Source organism: Ixodes scapularis, unplaced genomic scaffold (assembly GCF_016920785.2).
Source record: "Ixodes scapularis isolate PalLabHiFi unplaced genomic scaffold, ASM1692078v2 PGA_scaffold4__175_contigs__length_147842914, whole genome shotgun sequence".
Lineage (NCBI taxonomy): Eukaryota > Metazoa > Arthropoda > Arachnida > Ixodida > Ixodidae > Ixodes > Ixodes scapularis.
Genome location: NW_024609879.1, coordinates 55,174,697 through 55,180,304, shown reverse-complemented (window position 1 = coordinate 55,180,304; position 5,608 = coordinate 55,174,697).

The window sequence follows — 5,608 nt, the reverse complement described above, 5'->3', positions numbered from 1 at the left end:
GTCATTTGCGGCTCGAAATTCGATTTCTTTCTGCCCCAAAACAGCGGGTCGAAAATCGGCCGGCTTCAGTCGCGCTCTCTCTCGCTTCCATGGTCACGTGGCGTTCAAACTATGTGAGCCAAATATATTCCAGGTTGTTGGTCATCTAAATCGCACATTCAGTATTAAAAATAGTAAAAAATATGAATCCCCTTTTTCCGACCTCCAAAAAACAGCAAAGTTTGTTCATAAAAAAAAAAATGTAAGACGCTTGCTATTCTCTGTAATGCCGAATTAGAGAGCAGCTGTTGACGAGGAGGAGGGGAGGGTACAGAGAAGAGGATATGCGTCCTTCCCCTCCCCTCCTCCTCTCCTGCTCCAACCCGATTTAGCGGGAAAAGTTTTGCTAAAATTCCCACTAAACTTAGCGAAAAAAATTCCCCTCTAAATGTGGGGGGAAAACTTTCCGCTGAATTTAGTGAAAAATATTTCTTCCAAATTTAGTGGGAAAATTTACCTATAATGCTACGCGCGGTTACGCCGACGCCAAAGCCGCTCAAGCCGGAAACAGGCGTCTACAGTAGCTGTGCTCTAAAAAAAATGTTGTGCAGATCACGGGAAGTACCACGTGTACTTCCCGTGTATGACGAACGGTGCACGCAACTTCGTCGTCTGCTTCACACGCCGTAAAAACGGTGACAAAAATTATAAAAAAAACGCGGTTGCATGTAGCCACGTGACTTCCGGCTATGAGCTTCCGTGCTCGTTTTAGGTTTCGGTTTCGAGCACTTAAGTTTTAGAGAGCAGCTCTTAGGCGCCCGTTTCCGGCTTGAGCAGCGTCGCCATCGCCGTCGGCCTAACCCCGCGTTGGATTATGAGATGTTTCCCATATTGACGTTGCACGTGACGTCAGACCGTGATCCTCCCCCCAGTACCCTCCCCTTTTCCTGCTCAAGAGCTGCGCTCTAATTCGGCATTGCAGAAAATTGTAAGCGTCTTCCATTTTCTTTTTGCTTTTTAAAAATCTACGTTACTCTGCAGCAAAATATCGATTGGGTAGTCTCTTGGCACCATATTAAATCGCCTGACAAAAAATTAAAGCCGTTTACCTCCCTGTAACACCGAATTAGAGCGGAGCTCTTGAGGAGGAGGAGGGGAATGGTACCGAAGGGAAGGTATATCCTTCCTCCCTCCTCGTCACCTCCTCATCCTATCTGCTAATCCTCCCTCCGAGCGGCGTCGCCTTCATCTCACAAGGGTCACTGATCTCTCGGGGGTCACGTGACGTCACCGGGGTCACATGACCTCACGGGGGTCACGTGACGATAACGATGACGTCATCAGTGACGTCAGTGGTGATGTTATTAGTGACGATGTCGATGCGGATGCCGATGACGTCATTGGTGATGTCTGATGACGTCATCAGTGACGATGACAAAAGGGAATAAGAGTGATATGTGTCGGCGGTAGTTTGTGGGTTGGGTCAGGGAGGTGTTAGTGACCAAATTTATTATTTAATGTAATTAATTTATTTTATTTTTATTTTCATTTAGTGTTTTAATTTAGAAGTGTAATGTAAGGATTTAAGGTGATTTATTGGCGTTACTTTAGGTCAAAGTGTTAAAGAAGAAGTAACAAATCTTAGTTGATAGTCAGCGGTGTGTATGTTTCTGTTTCTGTTTCTCCCTGTCTGTGTTTTGTCAGTATCGTCTAGCTGACCGTTTACTTTTGAATTATGTACCAATTAGCTCAACTTCAGCCTGTTTGACGATGCGGATGCCAATGACGTCATCAGTGACGTCGCTAATAACGTCATCAGTGACGATGACGATGCAGGTGACGTCATCAGTGACATCACTGACGACATCATCAGGGACGATGACGATGCGGATGCCAATGACGTCATAAGTGACGTCACCCTACTGAAAAAAAACATTTGAAATTCAAACGGGTGGCAAACCGGTCAACCCGTTTGAATGAAGCGGGTGGCAAACCTGTCGATCCGTTTGAATCAAACGTGACTATGGGATACGGGTACCTGTTTGAAACGGTACCCGTTCGAAACGGTACCCATTTGATACGGATGACCGTTTGATAGAGGTTCCCGCTTGATACAGGTGCTCGTTTGATACGGGTGCCCGTTCGACCTGGCACGTGACCACACGTTTGAACGTGCCATTCGGAATCGCTAGCCCTAAATGGGTATCGTATGGGAGGTTGGTTATCTTAAACTTATTTAAGACGTCCCGGAACGCATAAACGTATTTATAACAAGAAAACACGTAGAACAAATGCGCTCGCGTAGGTGCTTGCAAATGAACAGGAAAACAGACACAAAAGATATTTTCATTTATCCTCGAACTTAATTACCTCTTCTGACGACAAGTACAAACGATCTGTGAAATGTGAGAGGCTCTTTAAGCTATATACAACTGAGAAGATTACAAAGCAAACAAGAACCGAGGTAATTTTAGACTATACAGCTAGACTTTCGGGGAAATTATTCTCCCGGCTGCCGCGTGAATAGGCGCTGCATAATTCTGTAGATAACCTGGAAGAGTACGCGTAGAAGAGCGGTCAATCGTTGCCAACACGTAGGTTGCAGCGCACTTACCATAATAAGAGCGGACTTGAAAGATGTAATCCGTAATACTTGTGAAGGTGAAGGAAGGCTCCTTGAAGTTTCAACACGACGCGGCGCACAAGCTGTCATTTGGCGAACCCAGCCAAACCGCAAGAATTCTGACATTGAAGAATCTCTTGTTGCCGATATACGCGTAGGACTTTTCGAACATTTGGTTCACATCCCATACGTTGTCGAGAGACATTCTTATAGACCGACACGCGGGCTTGACGTCACGGAGCTGCGGCGGCGCTGCGATCGCGCCGGAGCCGGGGGGTGTGGGCAAAAGCGCGCATGTTTCGCATGGGCGTCATAGCATTTCAGCATGCCGCGAAGCTGTGTTGCCGTTAATTTCGCCATAATGTACAAGAAAAGCAGCAGAGTGAGTTTCCACAAGTTCCCGGCAGACTCGGAAAGGCATAGAAGGTGGATAATATCCGTGGATCGAAAAGTATGGTCGCCTCGCGCGAACGACCGTTTGTGCGGCAAACACTTTCTTGAAGGCAAGTGCGGCTTCCATTTCAATCGCCGTCTCGAGGCTTGCTTATGTGCAGGGAAACCGTTGTCTGATCGAGACCACCCGGATTTTGTTCCCATGGTGTTCGCGCACAAAGCACCGGCCAAGCGCTCGTCGGAGGCTCGTTACGCCCGTGCTACCCAGCAGAAGGGGAACGGCGACAGAACGGCAGTGTTGTAGGCGTTGCCGAAAAAATGTAACGAAATACGTTACTCGTTACTTGCAAATAAAAGGTACGCGTTACTGAGCTACGTTACCTAAAAATAAAAGGAACGCGTTACCGCTACCGATAAAAAGTAACGCACGTTACTTCTGATTCTGCTTTACTTTTTTAAATTATGATTTAACACATTTTACGGTTTTGACGATACAGGTAATATGTCAAGAAACATTATGTTCATGCAGAAACTGAACATAATTACTTTATCTCTTTTTACGGTTTCACCTAAATACGAGAAAAAACGCACAGAAAATCATGGCTTGACGCCTAAACACGTAAAAAATTGAAGTGTAATTTCTTTAAGACTTAGGAAGTAGTAACGAGTAACGTAACTACGTTACTTAAAATAGTAGCACAAGTACGTTACCCGTTACTGTGTCGAAAACGTAACGAGTGGGTTACTACGTTACTGAAAAAAGTAACGCGTTACCAACAACACCGTTACGTGTAACCTGTTACCGCCAAGACTGCAGAACGGACAAACCGTTACAGGTTGTCATGCCTTGTGGTCATGAGGGCAGGGAAAATATCATACCTTGACTTGAAGACGCTGTGAGTATTTAATCAATTAATGAATACACACACTTCCGCGGACCCACAGGCTGCTAATCCCGCCGGCAGTGCGGAAACCAACTCGAAGTAATCGTAGACATCGAGAGACGTGTACGCCTGCACCGTGTCGGCCGTGAACTGGCTTGGCGAAAAAACTAAATAAACGACGACGTGAGCCATCGACGTCGGTGGCAGCAACTTTACGTCGGAAGTCCAGCAGGTCTTGTTTATACGGCGTACGGATCCTCGTAGTCAACGTCGTCCACGCACAGTTTTTTTCGATACCGCTGCCGTTCAGGCTCGGGCAACGAGCTCAAATAGTCGGGCATAGCATACGATATACGTTGTGAGGAAATACGACGCACAAATAAAGCTGCAAGCGTCCCTACAACGTCAACAACGAGCGCACGCCATAGAGCGCAATGGCGAAAACACGGAGAGCCGGGCTGCTTTTGCCCACATAGCTACCGCGCATGCGCGGCCTTCCGGCCGTGTTGGTAAACAGAGCCGCTCCGCGTGTCGGTCTATAGACCTTTGCAAAAAGAGCGCTCTGGCCGCCTCCATTTTGCGAATCGAGCGACCCCTATCAGCCAGAAATTTCTGGCACCCGCCTGAGCTGTGGAAACCCGGTCAGCTTGACTCCCCACCTGCATTTTGCATTCGGAGTTCGCCGGCTTTTCTTGGAAGTTTTTATTTTCTTCGCCTGTTTAGGATGCTTACCCTTTGTATGTTATCTTCCACTGTGAGAACCAGAGAATACCAGGGCTCGTAGCCAGCTCGGCCTTCACAGGAAACAAACGAAGAGAGCGAACGTCAAGCAGCCCGCGACGCAGGCAGTTTGACGTTCTTGGAGGATTATTTCCGTTGAGATAATCTCCAAAAAGCCTTCCCGGCTGTGTTCCGGGTCTTCGCGAAAAATAGCTGATAGGGTTGGGTCCGGGGTGTGGGGACAGAATAGACACGTTCGTTCATTTGCTTCGAAGCTGTGCAAAAAAGCTCCTCTCTTCTACGTGTTCCCCAAAACACGCCGGATTCCGTCCGATCGTCGTGAAGTGACTATCGTCGACACTGTATATTGGATATGCTGTGTTATTTGAGACCATTCTCAAATCCTGTTCGGATAACGCGGCACCGTGGGGTACGTACACTATATGTTGTTCGATTGATGAGACTCATTGAATTTCATGTTGTGGGCGGGGAATATCCATGCAGTTCGGATATCCGGTGTGGTCAAATATCTTGACCAATATAGATTGACACGGCTGAGTGTACGGTGCCGTAAAACGATGAACATAAAATGAAACAAACATTCCAGTTGCATTTGTTCTGTCGCGCACGGACTCACCAAAACAGCTTTCATTTCTTTGTTTTTGTTCCCAAAAATAGAGCACTGCTTTCTTAAATACATCTAAAAATTATGTTCGCCACAGAACACAAAATAAAAAGAAAACGCGGCAATTCAGCCGCTGCCAGCGTCCGGAATTGCGCCTACGCAGGCTGCCACAGCTCACTGACGAGAAAGTCCACAGCTCAGTGCAGTCGGGCAACACTGACGTACACTCTCAAAACCAGGGACGCGCGCTGTAAATCGCTTCGTTCGAGACTGCCGCTGGAAAGGTCTATAAGACCGCAGGGAAAGGCGGCAGATCGAAGAAGGCAGGATAAACGAAGTTGCAATGGAAAACAAGCAGGCAAAGAAACAAGCGACTGTCAACGC